The following is a 27,523-nucleotide window of genomic DNA, read 5'->3' on the forward strand; positions in this document are numbered from 1 at the left end:
AGGATTCGCGGAAGTACTCCCCCCCCCCCCTACCCATCACTCTTCTTCCCCGTCTCGTCACTTTACGCTCTCTCTCGCACCCCGACGCCAAATCGACCCTTCCCACCCCGAAACCCTGTTCGCGATCTCGCAAGCCACAGAATATCCAACCGAACAGAAGCGAAAACCGCCGCCTGGTACAATCTCGACCCCTATCGCTAGAGACTGGAAAAATTCGCGGGCTCAATGACCTTCAGGATAGACTCCAATATCCTCTAGACACTCGGGCAAATGCCAACTGTTCATTGGCTGCTGACTTGTGAGTCGTCTCGACTGGGTGGTCTGTGATTCAACACTTCTATGAGTGAGGGTCTCTAATTTGCCCTCAGTTCTCCTGATTAACAGTGAACCAATGACAGAAGCAGCACTAAGGTATAATTATTTGAATTTTAGCAAAAAACGAAATGAACCCGCGAATTTTTCAGGTCTCTACCTATCGCACGCGCCAGTGAAAATAAACTTTACGCCGTACGATCGCTCACGCAGCTTTTGACGTCAGAGGGTAACGTGAATCAATCAGCCATCAGTTTCCGTCGGACACAATTCAGGACATTGCAATTGTAAATGGGCCTTTGGCAGAAAGCTGTCACCCGAACATAATGCACAAGACTCCAGCTGTTTAAATTAGTAGCGCCTAATCTGTTTCTATAAGATCGGCGAACTATGATACCGCCTTGGAATAAAAGAAACTTTCAATTTACAAGTATTTATTTTCAGAATACTCAAAAGGTTCATAACTGTTATGCAGACGAAATACTAACCTGGACTGGTTGGTATTGGTTGTCCTCATTCGGGAACAAAATCCAACTATTGACCAGGCTTTCAGTTCTTCCGCGAACTGAAGGTTGCGATCGAAGTGTCGCCTCCGTCACGATAGCTTTCCTGGATGAGCAGTGACGTCATTCCCGCCATATTTTTTTTTCTTTTCTTTCGTTCATCCGGGTATTTCCTCCGCGGAGTCCCCGAATCTGTGTGACTCACTGAAACCAGCCGTCCGTTGAAGGAACCTTACGGAAAGCTTTTGTTCCGTGAACTGTGGTTTGTCGCTGGAATGGACGGACATTGCGGCCTGACTAAACTTTCGGAAACTTTCACCTGAAAGGCTGGGTTCATAATTAAAGAAACCACAAGCGAACGCACATAACGCCATGCGCACGGCAGTCACGCGACTTGTGCGAAGTCGGTTTACATTTGAAATGTTACAGTTAATTTCTGCCAGTGTAATTTTGCGATGTATCTGACATCTGTTGGCAGTGTTAGTAAGTAACTATATTAAATACCAAATGATAATCCCGTGACATCTGACCAGCAATTTGTGAGCACAGTTTGTTCAACATAAAAATAAATAAGGATTATATAAAATATTTTAGCTAACCATTATAATCACGACAAAAAAAATTATTCACAGTTTTTTTCCAATAAGTAATAACATTGATTAATTTTTAAAGCAGGAATTACACCTGAGCATCCTCGTAATTCCTTGCCACAATACGATCGATAAATATAAAAATTTTTCTAGACCCGCCAAAATGGCTTCCTACTCTACTCGAATTGGTTGTTCCGCCATTATATTCATTTCCCTGCTATGCGCACGACCTGTATCCCTTGCATACTACCGTCCTATGCGCTATTGTGAATCAGTAGGGTCGAAAACTTGGCGGTTGAATCTTGTGCGCTCGACCTGCTGTTACTGTTATTTGTTTAATTGTGCTCCCAGCTTTAGACTCGGTCTCACTCTACATGTTGGTTGGTTGTTCGAGAGCTTTTCCTGTAACTTTTATCTTGATAGTTCACGTGTGTTTTATGTTCCGATATCTTAACTGATATTTACTATATATATAATATAATAGCGAGTATTCTTGATCATGGTGAGAAAAATTTTTCCAACAACAAATATTAGAGGGCTAACTGAGCACACACACACACACACACACACACAGATTTATGCCTTTTTAAAATGTTAATAATTTGATCTTGATAGCTAATCAAGCAAAACCGTAACTATTTATCACGTGAAAATTGCGTCATTTAAAAACCTCACAATTATATAAAATCAGTAAATTAGTGAAATTTTAGAAGTTCTAAAAGTGCCGCGACTTCATTAATGCCCAATATTTTCGTGTCTGTATTATAATTCTCGTAAGCGTAGCCCTTTATTATTGAGTTTTAACTCGAAATTGCACAATGCGTATGTTTAATTAATGCAGCATGCGAACCGACTGTGCAAAGATACCGGACTACAACGATGGTTAAATATTAACGAGGTGGAGTAAACAGCTTATCTAATCTACGCGGATGCTTGTGACCTTTATCTGCGTTAATTCCGCGAACGCTCCTTCACTGTTCGGCCAGATATTAATTGCTCGTTCTCGGAATTCGTTACTTCTGCTTTAATTTCTAGTGCTTCCCCCTACCCCTCCCACGCGAACGTGAGGGGAAAAAAAATGGAGATTGTTCGCGCGCGTTGCAAAATTTCAGCTAATGTGTTTCAACGTGTTGTTTGAGTTTCTGCCCGCGGGGGTTTATGATCAGCATTCCTGTGTGGATTGGAGGCGATACGGGACAAAATGGTTGAGTTTGTGTGAATAAATAAAAATCCCAGGCTTCCGCGGCCATTGTCTGAATTACGGAGACCCGGAAATTTCGTGGATTCAACCTGCGTTCAGCCTAAATTTCAGAGTCCAATGAATAGAGACTGGAAAAATTCTCGCTTTGGATGACCTCTAGGATAGACTCCACCATCCCCTACACACTCGGGCAAATGCCACCTGCTCATTGGCTACTGACTCGTGACATCTGTCGACTGGGACGCTTGCGATTCGAGACTTTTTTGGTTGAAGGTTTTTCATTGGCTCAAAGTCCTTCAGATAAACTGTGTGCCAATCAGAGAAGCAACATAAAGGAACAGTTGTTTTGATTCTATCATATTGTGAAACGAATCCGCGAATTTTTCCGGTCTCTACCTATGAATACTCTACCCTAATATGCTCTACCATTGGCTGATTTCTTAACGCAGAACCCCCCCCCCCCCCTCCCTTCTTTAGAGTGAGCCCGATGCTATTCGTGTTAGTCGACTGACCCACAGCCACATAGGGAAGTGTCGAGAGAATTGTGTGGCAATCATCAAACAAATTCAAAGGCATACGTGTTTGCAGTCTATCTGTCGACCAAAAGAATCCGTGAAATTTCCCGTGACTCGACCGATGATTCATGTGCTTGTGTCACAAAGTGGGGATATCACCGACGTTTCGGTAGACGTTACAGTCGCCATCATCAGGGTAACAGTCTCACACTGATGATGGCGGCTGAAACCCGCAGGTCAAGACACCTTGTGTGAAAGTTAAGTCTCATATTTTTCAAATATTTCCAAATTATAAATATTATTTGTTTATATTTTATACTAATTTTATTTTTTTTATGTGGCGAAGTCTACCACTTTACCATAACTTACAAAATACAACATAGACTAAATGAAAAAAGAATTTCCAGCAAGTATGGGATAAAAAAAAGGAAACATGTGTAAATACAAGACATGATTTGAAGCATAAGAAAAATAACTGGGCGCTGATTGGTCATCTTCGTCTCTTTCGGCCATTTTGGTGGTGCGTGAAAATTGCAGGTTGTACGATTCCCTTATTTCGAAAAAAAAAAAAAAAATACTTATCACATAAGTTAATGTCTACTAGGTAGAAGAGAGCAGAGCAGCTTAAACTTCCGCAATCATTAAACTGTGGACTCCAACAGCGTGGGGGTCAACTATTTTCTAGGGCCAATTCTATGCCAATTTTTTTTTACAAGATTTTGAATATTGGTCTACCGCGGTCTTAATCCTTGAATCGCTATCGGTGGAACAGAGAGAGAGAGAGCGACAGACAAAAAAAAAAAAGCAACAGGTCAGATAATGGAGCTTGATTAAACAATTCAACCTCGATTCAGTGTGTTGGTGGAAAGGATTGAGAGGGAGTTGGGGGGGGGGGGGGGGGTGAATGATTGAACGATCTCGGAGGGGATAGATGCGAAAGAAGCGAGGCCATGATGGATGCTGTGAGCGGCGGAGGCTGCGAGCACAACAAGTAGTGCGCTCGCGATCTTACCAGCGGATGCAGCCGTATATTCTCGGGAACGCGAAATAAATATTTATGCAGATGAAATACGACACGCCATGCACCCAAGGCATGGTCGGCTGCACGCGTCTACGTCGCGGTTCCAGCGGAGACGGGAGGAACACCTTCCATCTGGAATACTTGACGACCCTTTTGTACAGTACCACACACAGTACCACAGTACCACGGAACTCCATATCCAATTTCTCTCTTTGTCTAGTGGTATTAGAGCACCACTCATACAATTTTAAATACAAAGGCCTACGTCACTGTTCCGGAAAATAACATAATATGGTATATTGAAACATTCATCCGTTATCTAGAGCGCCTTATAATTTTTTTTTCCAGTAAAGCAGTAGAAGAATAATGTGTTAAATTTTCATAAAGCAATATTTAATGCCAATAATAGCGAAGAAACCTGACAATAAATCATCTTGAAATAAATCGACAACGTGCTCGCTTGAAAAGCTACAATTTTGGGACATGGCATCCTATACCTTCGGGATATATATTAGTGTGTGAATGTATGTGTCAGTGTGTGTGTGTATACATATATCCGCGAAGGGGGTGGAGTATAATTATAGGCCCTTACTGTGTAGACAGCCGTAACTGTGAAACGGGAATGTTAAACGTAATGATAACGCCAAAACTAAGTATGTTTTGAAGAAAACTAGATTCATTGCCGCATTTTGCACGCTTTCAGGCCCATATCGCCATGTGAGTTGACTTGTGTTGGCCACCCCCCACATGCGAAATACTGGGGGCCGCAGAATCCCCGAGGCCCTCTCACGCTAGGCCTTGCCTGACGGGGACCGACCTACGACTATAATAGCTGCCGTGACGTCAGCCACCCCCACGCGAGCCTCAACCTCAAACCTGAACCTCACGCCTCGCCTGTCCAGCGGGCTGACCACGAACACGGCGTTCTTCGTTGATCTCCGAGCAGTGATGACGTTCTGACGGCATGTGCCGTACGTAACCTTTCAGCGCGGACACACATTTCGGACGGTATTTATCTCACCGTCGCGACGTGTGCATCAGCTGGTGTTGCGAAACGAATGAGAGGTTAGGTACGTCATCTGACCATAGTAAATATTAAATTTGAAATTTCGGTGGCTTGGTTTTTATTTTTGTCATATACAATGAAGTTTAACGTCAACAATATTTGAGGTTAGCAACTGTTACGGTAGTATTTTTATCTATGATTTTTATGTTTGCTATTGCAACGTTGACGACACAAATATATCTTTAAATTATCAAACAAATCAACTATAGTTTGAATGCCCGAAACAAAAAAAAAAATGTAGATTTAATTTATCAGTGAAACAATTTTTTTTTTCATATTTATTTGACACAACAGTTTATTTTTTTTTAACGCACACGGTAATTATTAAGTGGTCTCTGGGCCTCTGACGTCACAGGCGTCGCGGATCACAGAAACACCCGCCGCAGGTGGTGAGGTGCGGTGCGTGTTTCGGTAGAGCGTAGTCAGCCCCCGCCGGTCACGCACGAGCGTGACAGACTGACAGATGGGGCTCGCTACAGGAGTTCCGAGAAGCTGTCCGTCCCGCCCCACTCGTTGGGCGACATGAGACAGGCCGTGATCTCCGGCTCCAGGAGACAGGCCGCAATCTCCGTCTCCAGGAGACAGGCCGCTATCTCCGGCTCCAGGAGACAGGCCGCTATCTCCGGCTCCAGGAGACAGGCCGCTATCTCCGGCTCCAGGAGACAGGCCGCTATCTCCGGCTCCAGGAGACAGGCCGCTATCTCCGGCTCCAGGAGACAGTCCGCTATCTCCGGCTCCATGAGACAGGCCGCTATCTCCGTCTCCAGGAGACAGTCCGCTATCTCCGGCTCCAGGAGACAGGCCGCAATCTCCGTCTCCAGGAGACAGGCCGCAATCTCCGTCTCCAGGAGACAGGCCGCTATCTCCGGCTCCAGGAGACAGGCCGCTATCTCCGGCTCCAGGAGACAGGCCGCTATCTCCGGCTCCAGGAGACAGGCCGCTATCTCCGGCTCCAGGAGACAGGCCGCTATCTCCGGCTCCAGGAGACAGGCCGCGATCTCCGGCTCCAGGAGACAGGCCGCTATCTCCGTCTCCAGGAGACAGGCCGCTATCTCCGTCTCCAGGAGACAGGCCGCTATCTCCGGCTCCAGGAGACAGGCCGCTATCTCCGGCTCCAGGAGACAGGCTTCTATAATCCGAACCCAGTTATACCGCGAACACTATTCTGTAGTGATACAGTTGCTTTCGTGAGAATGCTAAAATTAACAAATACCTGTAATGTTACATGAATATGTCTGTTCCATTTACAACGAAATTGAAGAGCTGGTCACGGAAAAGTCCCGTAATAAACAGTAACGGCTCTAGAAGTCCCGAAAGTTTAATATCCGTCAGTCTTTTGCTAACTCGCATTTTTTTTTTCTTGAAGCCTCACTTCAGTTAAAGTTACACATTAAAAAAAAAATAGTTGAAAGACTGACTGTTTGAATCACGTCTCTGAAAACATTTTAAATTTCTAACCTAAAAGTCGACACGTTACTGCGAATAATGATTTTTTTTTCTTGATATGTTTAATTTTTCCTTATATATGAAAATAATCATGAGATGTAAAAAAAAAAAACATTTTAAGGAAAAACGTATTAAAAGGTCTAGAAAGAGTCCTGATTTTGATTCATCAGGTATTTGTAAACAGGGGCGTCATAAAAAAATCTATTCCCTCTAACAAAGGAAAGAAATTGAAAGCAAAACAGTGGGCAACGTGATTCTATCCCCCCCCCCCCCTACCCGGGCCGGTTCGAAATGCAATTCTGTGCACGCTTCTGGCCGCATCTGACACTGGCACTACTCACTACTTTCGAGGAACCGTTATAATTCGAGACATAGTTACGTGACGCAGCATGTGGTACGCGTGCCGTTATTCCGGCACGCACCGCGACAACAGGTCACACGAGAGACTGACCTCGGCCGGCGCATGACGGGAGTCGCAGGGCTTCCGAGAATCTGTCACGTGGGGGGGGGGGGGGGGGGGGGGTGGTGGGGGGTGGAGGGGGGAGATAAAAAAATGTCGTTCCGTAATTGGCCCCCGCTGGGAACTGGAAGCACGCTTCAGGTGTGTGTTCACAGAGGGGGGACGCTGTGTCTCGCACGACGAAAGGTTGTAATTAAAATGCCCGCGCGCACCTGCCAAGCGCATAAATATTATTCTTCGTACCCGTGAGTTGGAACACAAACAGGTTGGAAACCAGCTTCGCTTTTTTTAAAAACCTCGGGTTGGTATATATATCTTCACATCAGTTCCCTAGAAAACTGGCCTAGAAAAGATGTACAAAACTAAAAGGACGTAATAATTTAAATACGAACTTTCTTGTTTTACATAACCTGTATAGTTTCTACCGCAAACAAAATATTTTCTGAGCTGCAGTTTTTATGTGTTTTGAATCATCAAACGCTTGTTTTACAGTGCAATAAAGTTGTGGGTTAATTGTGTTCAGGTGAGATGATAATCCTGGGAAAATGCGACATAACTCGTAGGTCGGTATTCAAAAAACACAAAAGTAAGTGTTGAATATGCTACACCTGTTCCTCAACCGTATTCACGAAAGGACACGAAAAAAAAAAAAAGTATTTTGGTGTCCTGTCCGTGACCTATCTCTTGCCCAAATTCCGCGCATGCGCAAATCTCACTTTTTAAAATATGTTGGCCGCAGCTAAGCAATCAGTAACGAACTACAAGAAAACATCGTCTTGTGCTTTTAGCCATCTCCACAATACCTAGCCTTGTATGACTGTCGCAAGATTTGGGGGCATTATTTTCCATATTTGATCCCTTTTCTAAGTAATTGACAAGTATTAATCATTTTTTTAAACCCAGGATCCCAAAATTTAAGAAATATCAGTTCAGTAACTGCTTCTAGTCGTGGTCGAACGAAACGAACACAAAAACGTCCCTTCGAGAGCAGGTCCGGGCGAGGCGGCCTGTCGCCCCGAACGAACAGCGAGATTCGCCATCGCTCCCACGCCAGTAATCGATTCGTGGAATCGAGTTGTGATGGAAAGGGCTCGAGTGGGCGACGGCTCGGAGGGGTTGAAGAGAGGAGAGGGTAACTCTCATTGAATTGGAAGCTGTACGACCTTTGTAATTATAGGTGAGCCAGATCTGCGCGAGAGTAAAAGGTTGGGGGAGGGGGGGGGGGGGAGGTGTTATTCCGTCGTGGTTGGTTCGGAAGGAAAGGGATGGGCGAGAGAAAAAACCAGGGCTGCCAACAGCTGCGCCCTCCTCGATCAAAGCCGCTGATATAATAGGCGTTGCTCCGAGAAAGATATTAACCCCTTACCGAGAATCGGCTCTTTAAGTGGCAATACCTCAACGTGTCTCGTGGGAGAGAGAGAGAGAGAGAGAGAGAGAGAGAGAGAGAGAGAGAGAGAGAGAGAGAGAGAGAGAGAGAGAGAGAGAGACTGGGGCTTTCAAAAAATTCATGCTAACCGTGATAGGCGAGAAATTCCGAAAAGTCGCTATAACATCAGTTTTTTTTTATCATATTTGTTCCAGGGAGATTTTCGTGCTATTTATTTTTTTGTAAAAAATATCAAGTTAAAAACAAACATAATATACTAAAACAAAAAAACCTATAAACCTGTCAAATACTTCACAGAACACATCTTAACCGTATTTAGCTTATTTTAAGCCATTCTCCAAATGGCAACTTACCTTTTGGATATAATTTCATAGCATAAAATCTTATTACGAGGGAGAGATAAAAAAAAAAGTGTTATTAGTTGCAAACAATCTTTAGGCCCTTAACGATTTCCTGTCGTTTAATTTTAACAATTTTGTTTCGTTAAAGAATATAATGTAATTTATTGGAATGCCTGAAGTTAATAAAGACAGGTTTCACCAAAACCTTATGGTTCGGGGGGGGGGGGGGGGGGGGGAATGTTCTATGGTTTTGGAAAAAAACTTATTTTTACTGAATTAATAGTTTTAATAAGAAGGCTACATAAAAACGTTTAACGAAAAAAATAAACTTATGTACCACATGATTACATGCTTTCAGTACATTCTAGGATGGGCATATTTCATTTTAAATAAAGGCCATTTAATAAGGATGTTCAGTAGGGAAAAATATTTTTCTGTACAAATAAACATGGTTATACATTATGAATTTATTTAAAATCATGCGCAAAACACGAACTAACAGGTAATACTCTCTGAACTAGTACTATAAAATGGCGTGTGGGGGAATTATATTGGTGCGCACTGTGCATGGAGTCCCAGCAGACGACAACTAGGATGGCGGGCGCTCTCTGTGGCGCGCTCTGGTGGTGAGAGTTGGTATTAAAGATGGCGGCTTATATCACAGCTATTACTCGGAGGTGGCGCCCCTCTGTGAGTGCATGGCGAATTCATTTCGCGATAGACTAAAATACAAATAGTTATACCTCAGTGTTGCCTCTGCTATTGGCTTACAACTCACCTGGATGACTCTGGGCCAATGAGAAACACCCAACCAAAGCTTTATCGAATCACAGGCTGCTACGTTGGGACGTCTCACAAGACAGCAGCCGATGAGTGGGTGACATTTGACCGAGTGTACGTAGAACTATGGAGTTCATCCTGGAGGTCATTGAACCCGCGAATTTTTCCTGTCTCTAATTCATAGCTAGTACCGTAGTTTATATTCCTTATTTATTTCTTTACTACCCCCTTTAACAGATATAGGTAACGCCTTGCAAGGAATGCTGAAAGTGGTAAAGTTGGCTGGAACGCACTGTACATGGTTTGGCGGCGGGGGACGCACAAAGGCATGTATTCCGTAGGGACACCTGTATTTGGCGATTACATTTAGTGTCAAGGTATTTCACAAAATACTGTAGCTTTTCTCCTGTGGTTATTGACTGAGGTCGGTGAGAGGTGTCGTCCCGCTCTTGACGGGGCCAATGAGAATGTGGTCACCGTACTGCTGCACCCTCACAATTTGCCATGACTAAAGACTGGAAAAATTCGCGGATTCAATGACCTCTAGGATAGCCTCCATTATCCTCTGCATTTCTCAAGTAAACACGCGTGTTCATTGTGTACTAAATTGCGAGGCGTCTCCACTGGGTAGCTTGTGATTCGAGGCTTCTTTGGTCGATAGTCTCTCATTGGCCCAGAGAGCTCCAGTTAAACTGCGAGCCAATAGCAGAACCAGCAGAATTGTACCCATGTTTTCGAATTTCAGCCTATCACGAAATGAATCCGCGAATTTTTCCTGTCTCTAGCCATGACTCTTAGAAAAAAGCTACAGTGTTTTGTGAAATACCTTGACATGAAATGAAATCGCGAAATACAGGGGTCCCTATAGTATGCGCCGTTCAACGGTACGCTCACGGGTTCCCCCTTCCCCCCTACCTTCGGGGATTCCTGCGGATAGACGCCGCGCTAATGGGGCGCCCCGGGTCGGATCACCGGCGGCAATCAGCGGACAAAGCCGGCGCTCAGCCGGGAGAGAGAGAGAGAGAGAGAGAGAGAGAGAGAGAGAGAGAGAGAGAGAGAGAGAGAGAGTCGCTTCCTCCCACATGACAACACGCTGGAACATTCACCGCCGCACTCAGAGCCGCCTTTGTCTCACCGCCGCGCCGGCTACACCCACCACACTGTAGACGGCGCCGAGTGTTGTCGGATCGACACCACCCGGCAGGGGAGCATGATTTTTTGAAGTGAAAACTTCTTTAGCCGCGTTGAGCGATTTTTGGTAGGGGCAAAAACTTAATAGGGTTTTGCGTCACCGACATGCTGTAATAGCAGTAAGTGAATTTAATTTAACCACGTGAATACATGACCTAGGTCTGACGTCACTGGTAAGTCATAGCTAGGTAATGAATTTTTACGTAAATTTTGACGTACCACTGACATCTGTTGTGACTAAAAAAACTATGTACGTAGATAAATGCTATCATGCTGACATCGTACTGATATAATACCAAAATCATTTTCTTACGTACATTTGACGCAGAAATGATGTCATATTACACATTTAAAAACAAAGTTTTAAGTTTTCATTTCTGTTGCCAGTCCCCATGACTGGCTATTTATTATTATTAGTTGATTTTTCTAAAACAATAAAATAGCGTCTATTGGAACTCTTACTTCTGTTGACATTCTGAAAGAAGAATAAAAAAAAAAGTAACTCAATGCTAAACACCAATTATTTATCCACAGGATAAACGATTTTTTTTTAGCAGTAGGTCACTATTAATAACAGGGCATTTCCTTAAAAAAATGCGTGCTGTGCTCAAACATTTCCAACATTTGAAAATTAAAAATACTGTTTTCTGACGTTAATTATTGAAACCAAGTTGGCTTTTTCAGTTAAATCTCCTTCGAAGCAAAACTTGAACACAGATATTGTCACGCAAGTGATGATAATTACGAAGGTTTGCGCAAGAGAAGTAACGAGTTAAAAATTTTACAATTAGCTTTTAAATGGGAAGTAACGACGACAGTAAAAAAAATTCAACAAGAGGTACTGGAAAAAGGAAGGCATCGCCGGGAAAGTAGTTGAACCGTTGTATTCCGGGCCTCGCTTCCAGGAAGCTTGAAAGAACTTTTTAGTTTATGTTCGTTTGGAGATCCAGTCTCTTGCAGAGTTAGCTCGCCACCTCTTTCCCCTCGCCCATAATTCACCGCCACTCTACAGGCCGGATATCCCTTCATAATTCCCGCACCGTTGCCCCGGTGTGTAGAGGCGAGAATGGCTCGAAGCGAAAGAAAAAAATATCCGCGAATTCCCACCCGCCCGGCAATAAATTACGTGGAAAAGTTTAAAAAGAAATGTGGGAAACGGAAGGTGTGGTGGATGAGTGAGTGAAAATACAGGGTGTCCATAAAAAATGTCCCAGTTTCAGTGGTCTATTTACAACAAATCGTACATCAAATTGAAGGTAGTTACAAATGTTCAATATGTGCATCTTCCAGTTTCAATGGTATATTATAACCGTTTAATTTAGTTTATTTACAACAAATCACACATCAAATTAAAGGTAAAATAACCTTGTTTTTCCTTACAAATGTTCAATATGTGCAACGTTTGTTATACGGCATACACCCAACCTGAAGTCCAATTCTTCCCACACTTTGGTTAACAAGTCAGAAGTAATGGAAGCAATAGTCTCTTCAATCCTGTGTCTCAACTCTGGCAAATCATTATGTAGCGGCGAAACGTGGACACGATATTTTATAAAGCCCCAAAGCATGGCGTTATGTCAGGTGAACGCGGAGGCCAGCGAAAAAGAGCTCTGTCGTCTCGAACTTTCATACCAATCAAACGGTCAGGGACTTCGACGTTCAACCACTCCCAAGGGTGAGGGGCTTCATCCTGTTGCCATATAGAATTTTTAGGTTCTCCCCCTACTAATTGGGGAAACAGCTTCTATTAAAATTTTTAATTGGGACATTATTTTGTGGACAATTTGAATAATTTTCCGTTTTTATTCCTTCCCTCCCATAAAGAAGGGCGATAGGAACCGAATATACATTTTATTGGTTTCGAAAGTGTTTGCGCAATAACATTATATATATATATATATATATAAACCTATATAGTATTGAAAACTTGCCTTGGTTGAGGCAGATTTTACAAATTTCGAAATTTTCAAAGACCAGTGACTTGTTTTTATTAATATTGTTGCCGTCATTAAAAAAAAATCAAATACTAAACGCCAACTACTGGACATGGTAAACTATGTGCAACTTCGAAGCCAATTCGTGAAAATTAATCGACAAAAAATCGCCATGGCCTAAAAGCTGTTGAAACCAAGACATGAAGACAGGAAATGCCCTGGGTAAGATCAGGCGGGTGCAGTGTTGCATGCATTCAGGATGTTCCCGACTTCTCCTTGAGAATATCACGAGTGTTATTCAAATAATCTGAAATGAAACAAATGGAAATTAAATACAACCACATAAAACTTAAATGAATCGATACCTTTTTTATCAAACAAAATGAATTGATATAAAACAAATGAAATTATATGTACCCAAATGTAATGAAAGAAATGAATTGTAGTAAAATTATATGAAACAATCAAAAGAAACCAATTGTAATGAAATAAAACTATTTTAATTTGCAAGTAAAGTAAATGCTTGGGTATGCAAGTACGCAAATACCTCTACTTCTCGCGTACTTCCAGGTAAATAAACGCTACTATTATTTAAAAATTAAATCGATTTGTAGGTTATGTTTGATAGAACGCGCAAGTAGTTCAAAAATAGTTTCGAAATAATCTTCACTGTGTATTTTGTGCTGTGATTGTTGTCACCTTACCTTTTACATACACTTGCGTGGCTCGAACCACGACTCGTTCCGTAAATCGATCACACATTATAACCACAAGTACACGAAGTCTTCATGTGACAGACACACACACACCTATACTACCTGAATGTCTTCACAGCCAATCCAGAACGCAACACACATAGTCGAAACAATTACGAAACCACGCAAGATGTAACCGTCTACCAAAACAACGACAGTATGTTGTTAGCTTGCAGCACACTTCGTCCAAGATGTTTCCACCAACGAATGTGGAACAATTTTAACTATTTTTTTTTCAGTAAACTTTTTATCTCTTGCATTGATTACTAATTTTATAAGTGCAATAATCACATGAAAACGCTCTAAAACAGTATTTATATTAGTTATAGTAATTATTAATTTCTCCCCAAGATTAAAAAAAATAAATGATAGAATTTTAAAGGTAAAACATGCCTAACAAATTGACTAAAATTATAAATGGTTAAAAATGTATATAATGAAGTTTAAAACAAGTACATGCACATCCATATATACTAATCGTAACGTACGAAACAAAGAGACTTAAAGTAGGCGGCTATAAATTCATTTTTAATTTTAAAAAAAGTGGACAAAGGTACTTATTTCAGTACAACCTTTTTTTGGTTAGAAAAATAATTTATTAAAAAGACAAAAAAGTAAAAAGACCAACAATCTGTTTGTCTGGCTAATACTGTTCGCCGAGGCCAAACACTGCACGCGTCGGAACTGCTCCAGCACGCCACATGGCAGGTGAAGTACGCAAGATCGCGGGTACGTGACTGTGTGCCCAAAGCAAGCAGGGATAGTGAGTGGATGGTCTGGCAGAAGAGTTAGTCTGGAATTTTAAAAAATATATATATATACATTATATCTGCCATACACGGTTGGGGCGCTCGGACCGTAATAATATTTTTTTCCCAAAATGTTGATAGAGGGTTGATTCCATGTCGGTTCCGGGAAGCTCTCTGCGGCCGTAATTCGCGCCGGGGTCTGTTTGAAATACCCACTCCCGGGCCGCGGCCTCGGGGTAAATAAACTGTCCGCGCGGAAAACAGCAAGCGCCGGAGCTCTATTTCTTCTCCCCTCCCCCCCCTCCATCCTTCCCCGTATTACTCCCCCCCTCCCCATATCACTCCCCCCCACTCCCCACATCCCTCCTTTTTTTTTTCCTAACCTAACTAAAACTAAGTGTATTTTGGAGGGGTCCGGGTTAGGGAGGGACCTAGGTGCGTCTCAGGCCGAAGCCTATACGCCTAGTCATGCTGGGATTAGCCATGCAAGGAGAGGGTCGCATGCATCATGTGCTAGGAGGGGATTGGCCAGCCATGGCAGCGATTGGCGCCATGACGAACTCCCCTCACTCTTAAATCTAGACTATAACTAGAGATAGGTTGGGCCCAGGTAAAACCTGCATAGACACAGGGAAAACCCTGGGCACATTCATGCGGGATGCAAATTGGCATGCATTACGTGTAGGAATTTACAGGAGACAGAGGATGGTCTGGATGAAGTGTTGGACAGAGTAGAAAAGAGTCTACCATGCGGGGGTTGGGCACTTGGACTCGTGGTCCGCTTTTCCAGTTGTCCAGTACTGGATTTAGTGACCAGGGACGCAAGCGCCCCTGGTGGTGAGTGGTTGCACTGACCACTCACTCCGCCGCCAGTCAGCACCCACATCCCTCCTCCCCTCCTTCTGGATGACGAAGCTTCCCGAAGTTTCCCGAGAGTCGCCGACCCGGAGCAGTTGCTGTGGCCCATCAAAGAGTTTAATAAAAGTTAAAAAAAAAAAAAAAAAATCTAAATTAATGTCGTGTGCGAACACTTTTTGTGTGTTAAAAATAATTTATGTTTTTTTTATTATTTAAAAAAAAATCAGTACATTTTTTATTTCATTAAGTAACGGATGTTATCGTGAATTATATTTTATACGCGGGAAAAAAAATGCACAAATATTATCCGGATCTCTTATACATTATTTAATATCAAAATTGAAAAGTTTAAGACCCAAAAATAAACTTTGATGGTGTGACATGAATTAAAATATACATGAGATTATCTCCACGTTTATTTGGTGGAGAGAATTGGAAGCTATTTCCGTCCAATCCTCCCCACCTCTCCCTTCTCATCGACTCTATGGTCAAATATGTTTTGAGACAAATATTTGTCAGTGTGACAGGGCCTTTGGGCAGATGCGAGTGGAACGGCTTCAACATATTTGCAATCATACATCGGCGATTTGGAGCAGCCTCAACTATTTCAAATGTAGAAAGTAATCGAGAGTGCAGTCGACATGGAAGAGTTTTTGGCTGGCGCAGTGCCATCGTTTCAGACCCGGCTTCATACAGCGGGTTCATCCCTTCCCGCTATGTCTGGCTGGCAATAAACGTGTTTCATGGAGATGGATGCAGCAAGGTCCCGAAATGAACTCACGTTTAAATTGAGCGAAACAAATAATAGAAGTCCTCTGCAACTACAGATGCCTCTAAGAAGAGAACAAAAGTATTCATCAATACCAAAGCTAATAGGAAAACTGATCAAATTGCTATTTTTCCAAAAGAGCGCAAGCTCTTGTTACTTTTGGACTTTATGAAGAAACGTTTTTTTAAAACTACTCGTGTCACAAAATCGAGAATAAACCATTTTTTTTTCTCATGAATCAACGACACTTGGAGTTCGTGAGTAGTAAGTAGTTCTTGTTATCCTAAAGATGGATATCGCGATATACCACCCTTGACGCGTTTTAGACCCAAAAGCAAAAGACGTGAATTTTTTTTTCTTCTGTGGTTCACATTCGGGGCCTGAATTGAAAATTTTATACCTGACAAGCTTGGATGGATCGTCGTTCTTCAACTCACGAATTAATAATTCCGTTAAAAGGAACTATAAGTCCAGTGAAGAATGTTTCCATTCTGCAGTAATCACTCAGAAAGCGCGCCACTTAAGTATGCAAATATGCTCTCAAGTTATTCATTTATTCATTGTTACGTCGCCAGCATTTTTTTAATGTTCCCGTGAAATATGTACTGCGTGCAAGGGACCATTATTAATTCCGAGAGAGCGCTTTAGTTATACATCATCCCCCCGAATTTCATGAATAACGCTGGTACCAGCATCTTCTTCCCCACTGCCGTGACCGATTATGAAGGAAAAACTTACTTTGTTTTTGTCTTTATTCCTCGAACAAACTAGCTCTGGCTACAACGGACTCACAAAATTAGATCAATCGATCTTGATACAAAATTTAAAAAAAGGTAGAGGGGGTGGGGAAATCAGCTAGAAAAATATTTCTTGCTCGAGGGATTTTTGGAAGACTATTTCTTTAGGCCTGAACACGAATGTTTTGTCCTTTTTGTATTTCTATCTCTTTCGGAAAGTTACGAGTTGTCTAGAAAAAAGTTAACTTTATTACAAGGATTCCTGCATTATGTTTTCTTTGACTGACTATAGGTTCACTTAGAACTATTAAGAAAAAATCGGCTTAGATTCTGGTCCTTTTGAGGGTATCGTGCCTTATGTCATAATCTTGCGTTGCTGTGGACCAATGAACTATTTTCTGTTCCGCTGTTCCTCAGTTTGCTACGCATGGTTTGCTTCACATTTCTCTACAATTACCACGCCTTGCATTTGAAATTATCTTCTGGACAACCTTTGCAACCTCTTCATTGAATTCTTAATTGTTATCTGTATTACTTAGCTTGATAACCCTGGCTACCTTGAATGTGTCCAATGCGTAAATTTCTTCTCTTCGTGTGAGCATGGCTTAACGAAGCTAATAATAAATATAATATAGTCCATTTACAGAGGCTCTTGTTACAAATGTTTCTGCGTCTTACAATTCGCTGAACTGAAATTGCACTGAAAACTTTAGAAAAATGCAACAATCACGCGACTGCATTAAACGAGTACGATTGGTTGTTGCACTCGAAGAGGCAAACGTGCAATTCACAGGATTGTTTGTTTACTACAAAAAAAATTAGCAGATGAAATACATCATTAATACATTTTTTTAATTAGTAATAAATAGCCATTTTTATCTCGGAAAAAGCATTTCATAAACCATAGCCATGCGTCGTACAAAGTTAAAATATCTTTCTTGTAGTTTTACAAACGATTTATTGGCAACTGGTTTCCAAAGGAATCTTAAGTAAAAGTACAGAAATTTTCTTTCTGTGTTCTGCGTTAACCACTCGTGAATTAGCCACAGGCCGGATCTGAGCCTTGGACTGGACACCCCTGGTTCACTATTAATGAGGGGTGGGAGAGAGGGGGCGTGAGAAATGGGAGGGGGTAGGGAGGTCATCTGATCTGATTGTTACCGGTTACCTGGAGCCGACCAACTGTTGCGTCAAAATGGCCAACTGTTGCGTCACTTGCGTCCATCCCTCACGGACACACCTTGTTCGAGAAGTTTCATCTCCCGGATTCTGCTCCCGCTATCATTTTAATTGTTTCCTGTCCGGGCGATTTCTGATATGTTCTCTCCCGAAGAAACTGAACTAAATTTGGCGACACTTTCGTGGCTGTAGCAAACGCTCGAAATTATGATGATTTTTTGCGAAAAAATGTTTCCTACCTTAAATAGTTTTCAGAATGATCATAGGCCCTAACTCCCTCACTCGTATGGTGGAAATAAATATTTATTAAAGTCGCGTAGTTTTTTGGCCATCAAACAGTATATACCCTGCCAAATAATCTTACGACAAAAAAAAATTGTATTCTGAACAAAACCGAAATCATTAGTGGCAACAGAATTTTGCTGTTTCTAACAAGCCACTTAGATAGACACTACATAAAATATATTTTTTTTTATTGTCAGATATTTATACTTTTTCCTTTCTTGTTATTTTCAATGTGTGTTCATTTTCAAATTGTGAACAACAATTCTGGTTACAACATTAGAACAGACACCACTTCTAGCCTAAGTCTCCCTCCTCAAGGAAAGAATAATAATAAAAAAAACTATCCGGCCAAAAAAGGTGACACGAAATATAAGGATGATTTTGTCATGGAATCTTCAGACAGTATCTGTGAAACATAGAAAAGAAAGATTTTTTTTTGTTCGTCTCTCCCTTCCACACTCTCCCCCCCCCCCCCACCCCCCCAACACACGCCCTCGAGCAGAATCTCCACGCAGCTCGGGGGCTGGCCGGCGATTGTTGCGCGAGTTCTGGGAAGCGATATCATCTGGCGAGAGAGGTTTAGAAAAATGGCCGTGGGTTGATAGTTGTCGGGGATGGGGGGGGGGGGGGGTGGTGGTGTGTGAAGGGGAATGGTGGGGGGTTGTACTGTCGGGGCGGATCGGCGCAGGAGATCGTTGACGAAGGCTGCACTCGAGTTCTGGGAAATCCTTCTGCTTCGTGTCTCCGAACGCCGCCCGGCGGACGTGTGTGGCGGAGTCGAAAGAAGAGAACAAGAAGAAGAAGAAGAAGACGATGAAACGAGGGGGGGGGGGGGGGGGGGGAGAAGGAGGAGAAGCGACCACGCAAACCCTGCTGGCTCGTCGAAAGACCCGAGTGTTTTCGCCGTGGAGAGGTATTCATCTACGGAGACGGTGCCTGGCGGAAGTCACTCTGGTTCGCAAAAAAACAAAACCCGTTAGCTGTGCAGAGCTTCAGGAGACTCCACGCGATTCGGAAGGAAGGAAGGAAAAAAAAAAAAGCTCAAAGGTATCATATCATCTTTGAAATATTTGTGCAATGGGAGTGCATGACTTGATGTAAGCTTTTGGACATACTCCATTGCTAAGCACGTGTCTTTCTGTAGAAGAAAACTAAAAAAATACCCCAAAAGACAAAAACACAAATTAAGCAAAAAATTGCTGTTGTCGACAGGATATAAACACCACATAATATTCCATAACAGGAATATGGTCAACAAACAAAGAAAAACAAAGAAAAATGGACTAAGAAAACGAAAAAACCCCACAAATGATGAGGGCACAAAAATATTGAACCCAAATATATTCAGCACAACAGTTGAAATGAGACAAAAACACGACAAAACGAAAAGACGAAACAAACACAATAGTTTTCCAAAACAGTTTTCTTCTACAGAAATACATGTGCTTTAGCAATGGCGTATGTGCCAAAAGCTTACATCAAGTCAAAGATATCATAGTCGTGCATGTTTACGAAAAAAACTGTAAATTTTACACGAACATTTCTGTTCCGTTCACAGCAACGAAGTTGACAGTGTAGCGTGGCGTCGGCGAGTCTGCCGGGGGAAAGGTCGTGCTCTTCTGTCCTTGGGCGTCTGGCGGGGAGCAGTCGTCGACTCGTCGACGGGACTCGTCCGTGCGTGAGGGAGGGGGAGGGGGTGTTCAGGTTTGGCACGCGTGGCAGTAAAAAAATTAAAATAAAACCTCCCCCCGCCGCTGAGAAAACAAAAACGTAAATGCGGTCACGGCCTCATTGCCAGTCGTCGGATGCCTTTGCCAGTTTCTTGACTCATCTCGAGGTTCACAGAGCAAGGAGGGAGACGTAGAACAGCGACTCTACAATTGAAATGTCCTAAAATTGTGTTCGACAGACACTGATCGCTGATTTGTCCACGTGACCCCCCCCCCCCTCCCCTCCTCATCTAGCGTCATGGGTAGCGTGGACGACGGTACGAATATCCCTGGTCCGAATACATTGGCCAACTTGAACTTTTTGTCCCAATCTGTTTCCGGGTCGTTACCACAACGCCGAAATACCACAACGCCGATCGTACAATAACGCCGAATACCATAACGCCGAATGCCAAATTGACCACAACGCCGACAGCTAGAAAACTGCTGTGTACCACAACGCCGAAATACAGTAACGCCGAAAAATGTTGCTGCGGGGAAGGGGGGGGGGGGGGGGCACAGGAGCAAAATGAAAAACAACTGAATGAATTTGTGTGCTAACCTTACCTAACCTAACCTTTGTGGCAGTCCTGCAATGACATTTTTCGGGGTTAAATGTATTTCGGCGTTGTGGTACACAGCAGTTTTCTAGCTGTCGGCGTTGTAGTCAATTTGGCATTCGGCGTTATGGTTTTCGGCGTTATTGTACGTTCGGCGTTGTGGTATTTCAGCGTTGTGGTGCGTCCCCTCTGTTTCCTTTGATAGCATAGAACAACAACACTCGTGGTATTTGCTGTCTCCGATTCCCGTTTCAAAAAAGGTAAATAAAAAAAAACCGGACATTTATTAGCGTTTACTTTTGCCTCATAGAGTAGAGAAATATTACTGAACTCCCACAACTTTCACAAGTTACCAAATATTCAAAAATTAGCTGCGTACTCATTACAAAGAATTGAAACAGTAAACAAAAACAATGGAAAAAGCAAGACAATTATTTTGGCGCAGTATATAGGCCTATACTGCGCTCTGTTGACCACTTTAGAATTCAGTAAATTTCGGACATCGGTCATCGCAATTGTAGACAGGGCTGTTTCCCGTGCAACAATGTGACGGCATTTTCATAAGGATGACACTTACCGCCTTGTATACGGGCATTTACAGTGGAAACTGAAACCATGTTTTGCGCACCATGTGATGCTATCTGTTGGGCGGGCCCATAACTACTAACAAAAGAAGAAGAAAAAAACTTGGGCGGGAGGCTCACATCCAATGTGTTAGGTTTATAAAGTTAATTTAACTACTTGACGACTACTTGCTTAGTAAAAAAAAAGATCTAAACTTTGCAAAATTCACTTAATAAAAATTCACTTGTAATAAAAAAAACATGTTCTAAATAAGAGTGGAAGATGAAATATTTCTGTCGTGCTACAAAATATGTGGCTAACAAAATAAAGTAAATTAATTTTCACAGATTTTTTTCGCTTATAATAGCTGATGTATTGCTTCTCACAATTCATGTAGCTATGTTACTAATACATTATGAAAGCTACGATCTAGCGGGTTGGCCCAAAACTACTTAAAAAAAAAAAAATAATTGGTTGTCTGTAAAGTCGGTTTACGGACGATAGTTTAACGTGACAACGTCATAACAAATCATTGATGAAATGATTGCATACTTTTATGAATAAAATTGAATCATTTTTATTGAATTATCACTATTTTGTGTGGATACAAAGAAGGAGTGAAATTAAATCTACAATTTAATTGATAAACTTACTTTTATTTGTATCATTAATTAAAATATGTTTATTACTTTAACGAACAGATTATTTTAACTATAACTTTTATACATGTTTGCTATTTAACTTCTTCCAATCTGTGTTATTCTGTTAAGGATAGGGTGATGATAGGAAAAGTAGGAAACGAATGGGAGTGTTTCGAGTTTAATATGCCTCGAAAAAGGCCAATCGATGGTTGTTCCAATCGAGTAGAAGAGAGATAGATGCGGTGCAAGCGTACAATGAGCGTAACGGGACAAAGCGTAACGGGACAATGAGTCATCCTTTTTCGTGCGTGCAGCCGGCGTTCATCGATTTATTAGACGTTGTCACGTCAGAAACCAATGTCTCAGTTTCGGCAGAGTTTCTCCTCCATGGTGTAGCTTTCTCGTGGGTCACGATGATTGTGACCATGTCTAGCGACACGTTTGTGAAAGTCTTTCAGACGTCACTTCAAACTCAACGACGAGCGAGATCTAGCGTCGTACCTATCACTAGCGACACATGTATTTCGCGAATACATTTCGTGTCAAGGTATTTCACAAAATATTGTAGCTTTTCTCCTGTGGTTATTGGCTGAGGTCGGTGAGAGGTGTCGTCCCGCTCTTGACGGGGCCAATGAGAATGTGGTCACCGTACTGCTGCACCCTCACAATTTGCCAAGACTCTTAGAAAAAGCTACAGTGTTTTGTGAAATACCTTGACATGAAATGAAATCGCGAAATACAGGTGTCCCTACCTATCACGTGTCCCCGGCATCGAAGTGATTTGTTTGCTAGCAAAACTGTTAATAACTGGTGTCTTCTAGAACGCAGTTTGCATTTTTTTTTTTTGAAATTTATGAAATATTCAAATGTAACGGCCCATTGTATGTCCGACTTTTGATGAAAAACATCCCGTGCATCAAATAACTATTACTATAGTATATGCCATACAGTCTTTGTACAGGATTAGTGTGAATAAAACATAGGTATATCGACTTACGGACTTAAGTTCTTCCCTAGGCTGGTATATATTTCTGAAGTTGGAGTTGAACAATATTTTTACTGTAAATAATAGAGAAAGTTTTAAAGATGGAGCACTGAGCGTCTGCATTATTTTTAATTGAATGACGATCGGCAACCACCACGAATTTTTTCACTGTCGTAAAATGATTTCATTGAAATAATTGGGCGTAACACTTAATTTTTCATATATTTTTTGTGACATTTTTCTACCCCAATGAGAATGATAACATTAAAATAATTTGGGGCAGTAAAATGCCACAATAAATATATGAAAAATTAAGTGTTACACCCAATCATTTCAATGAAATCATTTTTCTACAGCGACAAGTTATGCAGTGGTTGTAGAACTGTGATCAATTAACGATTGTCCAGGCGTAAAATGTTTTCTACTTTGTAAATACCTTCTCTATTACTTGCAATAAACCAGCTGTTCAATAACTTTAGACCATAAGTCGTACAAATGTTTTCAACTTACTCTGTGGTTGTGAATCAGTAGGTTTGAAACCATGGAGGTCAAGTCTTTGATAGACTCCACAACCCCCTACATACTCAGGCAAATGCCGCCTGCTCATTGGCTATCGACTTGTGACATCTGTCAACTGGGACGCTTGCGATTCGATACTTTTTTTGGTTGGAGGTTTTCCATTGGCTCAAAGTCCTTCAGACTAACTGTAAGCCAATCACAGAAGCAATATGGAGGTACAGATGTTTGGATTCTAGCGTAACGCGAAATGAATCCGCGAATTTTTCCGGCATCTACCAATCACAGTGAGTCAGTGCGGAAGCAAACCCGTCCTGAGTGGCTCGGTCAAATAAGGCAACGACTTCCCTGGCAGACGTCCGCCAATCACAAGGAAAAAAACCCCGGGTGTGAGTATAACTTGTTGCAGTCTAATAGGCGTTCAGATTTATTCGCGAAATATGCCTGCCCCTTTGTATTACGAACTATTGCTTGGCAACTGGATTCCTAAAGAAATCTTTCCTGCGCAGCCTGGCTGCGATCGTCCGATACCCCCTGTCCCGGATGCAGGCACTCAGTCGGATAACCTCCTTTGTCGGCATCGCGAAGCCCCACTTTCTGCGCCGATTGGTTCCGGACGGGCACCCACCTCCCGCCCCGCTTCCGTCTTTTTTCCGCCGTCGAAATAAAAAAAAAAAAACGTCGTGCCATTGTTTTCGCTCTGCCGTCCGCGCTGTCGCGAGAGTGTCGGTCCGTGTCTGCGCGGCGACCGTGGAGGACGTACCCGCTACTTCGGCGGCGCATCTGTCGGGGCACACCCACCCCGTGCGCACAGCTGCAGAAGAAACCACGCGATTTGAAAAACATTGGTTGTCCGTAAAGTCGGTTTACGGACGATAGTTTAACGTGACAACGTCATAACAAAACATTGATGAAATGATTGCGTACTTTTATGAATAAAATTGAATCATTTTTATTGAAATATCACTATTTTGTATGGATACAAAGAAGGAGTGAAATGAAATCTACAATTTAATTGATAAGTTTACTTTTATTTGCACTCATTAATTCAAATATGTTTATTACTTTAACGAAGATATTCTGTTAAGGTAAGGCAATGATAGGAAAAGTAGTACACGAATGGGAGTGTTTCAAGTTTATTGTGCCTCGAAAAAGTAAAATCGATGGTGGGTTCCAATCGAGTGGAAGAGTGATAGATGCGGCGCAAGCGTACAATGAGCGTAACGGGACACAGAGTAACGGGACAATATGCGTTACGGGACACTTTTTCGTGCGTGTAGCCGTCGTTCATCGATTTATTAGACGTTGTCACGTCAAAAACTGCTCAAAACTACCCGTTTACCGTCTAGGTTACGAACAAGCTGATGGCGTACTCCGTTTAGAAACGGCTGTTTCCACAATAATTTCCAGGCATTTCTTCTTGAAAGCCCCCCCGGGAATTTTTTTTGACGTGATGACGTCTTATAAATCGATGAGGTTGCTCGCACGATAAAGCATGACTCATTGTCACCTTCCGCCTGAGCCGAGCGTGCAAGAACCGGCCAACCACCGTGCGAGAAAATCTTCTATAATATCAAAGAGGTTAAGGCGGGCTTTTCAACTAATTGTTCGTAATTATATTCAAACAAATTATTTAAATAAAATTTGCAAAAACTGTAAATAATATTTTAAAATTAAAAAGGATTCAATTTTTCATTAATGTTTTCTTATGACGTTATCACGTAAAATTATCGTCAATTTATATTTACAGACAAACCCCCCCCCCCCTTTTTTTTTAACACCTTCATCTTCATTTCTCCGCCATGTGATTTTATGGTTACCGCTCAAGTATCGTAGTTGTCCACAGCCTTGTGCTTAGAGGCGACACCGCGCTAGAAGCACCAGCGAGCGTCGCACCTATCATCCCGCCTCACTAACACAAATACACCCCTGACTAGTTTCGGGCTGCTTTCCATGGCCTACTTTCCTGCACTTACCTGTACTTACCTTTTGTTAATTTCTGCTGTGTTCGTCTATGTTTGTATTTTGTGTTGTACGATTGTGTTGTGTGCGATGAACGAAGACCTTTGGAAACTTTTGATGTGAACCGACTATCAGGGCGGTTCATAACACTGGTCTCGGATCGAAATTGCGTAAAATTCGCGATTTCAAATCCCTAAACGACAGACTCCATGATCCTCTACGCACTCGTGCAAATTTTTATCTGCTGATTGGTTACCGACTCGTAACACCTGTTGACTGGAATGATCGTGATACGCTAATTCTTCTGTTAAAGATTTTTCATTGGCCCAGAGTCCTTCAGTTGAACTGTGGCCCAATCACGGAAGCAAAATAACGTGAAAAGTGTTTGGACTCTATCCTATCGCGAAATGAATCCGCGAATTTTACAGGTCTCTAGATTGGGCAACCACACCTCCTCCTTGTTTACGACCGTCGAAGGTGGGTCAAAGGAGCCGTGGTCCAGTTTTTCCGCGCGCGGCAGATGCACACGTGCCGCCCGGACGGACAAACCGCCGCTGCAGCGCGGGACCGCCCCTGAGGCACCGGAGACGCACGACGAGTTCCAGGAACGCCGCCGTCGTCGTCTTCGTCGTCGTCCCCTCCCGGCCAAGGGACGCCCCTCTGCCGAGTCGGCGACATTCTGCGCCGCGGTCTCGCCCCGTCTCGCGTGGCTCGTCTCGGGGCGGACGCTTCTCGGAACTGGCGGAGCCGGTGGCCCGACCGTCGCCGGAGCAACGGCACGCAAGAGATCCCACAAGGGATGAGACCGTAGTGTTTTTTAACGTCAGCCGTCGTGTATTTTATGCATGGATGCAAAAGGACAAGGAAATTTTATGATCAAATCTGACGAAGCTGCGGGCACGGCGGCTCAAAACAGAATGGATAAGTTGTTTCTGGTTGAGGCAAAATAATGGTACACACCATCCTAAAATTGGCACATGGTACAACTGAGGCCAATCATCCAGATGCCATCAAACCACCAGATGTAATCTGGATGAAGAGAAAAAGTTAGTGCTCCTGGTGTACCCTAACGGGTTCAGTCCTAGGAGGTGGAGGTGGTGAGGCTCGGCCGGGCTTCGGCCCGAAACAACTTCTCGCCTGCAGAGCATCACTTTGTCTTCCTGTAGCAACACCGGCAACCCGCTCGAAGTCGCTGAAAGAACATCGGATGCGTGCCTCAGTGATTCTAGTCATGGGTAGAAAAGACCGGAAAAAAAATCCGCTTCCAGGATAAAATTCAAATATCTACACCTTATTGTTGCCCCTCCCATTTGGCTGAAAACTCATCTGGATGACGCTGGGCCAATGAGAAACACCCGACCAAAGCCATATCGAATCACAGGCTGCTACGTTGGGACGTTTCACAAGACAGCAGCCAATGAGTGGGTGACATTTGACCGAGTGTACGCAGAACTATGGAGTTCATCCTGCAGGTCATTGAACCCGCGAATTTTTCCGGTCCCTAGCTCACGGGTAGAAAAGACCGGAAAAAAATCCGCTTCCAGGATAAAATTCAAATATCTACACCTTATTGTTGCCTCTCCCATTTGGCTGAAAACTCATCTGGATGACGCTGGGCCAATGAGAAACACCCGACCAAAGCCATATCGAATCACAGGCTGCTACGTTGGGACGTTTCACAAGACAGCAGCCAATGAGTGGGTGACATTTGACCGAGTGTACGCAGAACTATGGAGTTCATCCTGCAGGTCATTGAACCCGCGAATTTTTCCGGTCCCTAGCTCACGGGTAGAAAAGACCGGAAAAAAATCCGCTTCCAGGATAAAATTCAAATATCTACACCTTATTGTTGCCTCTCCCATTTGGCTGAAAACTCATCTGGATGACGCTGGGCCAATGAGAAACACCCGACCAAAGCCATATCGAATCACAGGCTGCTACGTTGGGACGTTTCACAAGACAGCAGCTAATGAGTGGGTGACAGTTGACCGAGTGTACGCAGAACTATGGAGTTCATCCTGCAGGTCATTGAACCCGCGAATTTTTCCGGTCCCTAGCTCACGGGTAGAAAAGACTGGAAAAAATCCGCTTCTAGGCTAAAATTCAAATATCTACACCTTATTGTTGTCCCTGACATTTGGCAGAAAACTCATCGGGAGGGCTCTGGGCCAATGAGTAACACTTAAACCTAGCCTGTATCGAATCACTACGTTGGGACGTCTCACGAGACAGCAGCTAATGAGTGGGTGACATCTGCCCGAGTGAACGTAGCTTTTTGGAAGTCCATCTTGCGGGACTTTGAACACGTAAATTTCTCCGGTCCCTAGTATCGGGCAGAGACCCGGAAATTCCGCGGATTCATTTGGTGTCTGTCTAAAATTCACAATTTTTTTTATACTCTAACCACATGTGTTTTCCTATTGGCTATTTTCTTACTATAGAAATTCCACTTCTTCTGATTGGGTTCATGTTATTCGACCGCTCCACAGCTGGCTGGTAGCTGACTC

General features: G+C 42.9%; 1 protein-coding gene across 1 annotated transcript in view; it reads left to right on the top strand.

Annotated features, from left to right (window-relative positions):
* Window positions 1-27,523, top strand: part of LOC134532033 (interleukin-1 receptor accessory protein-like) — a 127,087-nt gene that overhangs the window by 46,620 nt on the left and 52,944 nt on the right. The gene's annotated exons all lie outside the window — the stretch shown is intronic.

Source organism: Bacillus rossius, chromosome 5 (assembly GCF_032445375.1).
Source record: "Bacillus rossius redtenbacheri isolate Brsri chromosome 5, Brsri_v3, whole genome shotgun sequence".
Lineage (NCBI taxonomy): Eukaryota > Metazoa > Arthropoda > Insecta > Phasmatodea > Bacillidae > Bacillus > Bacillus rossius.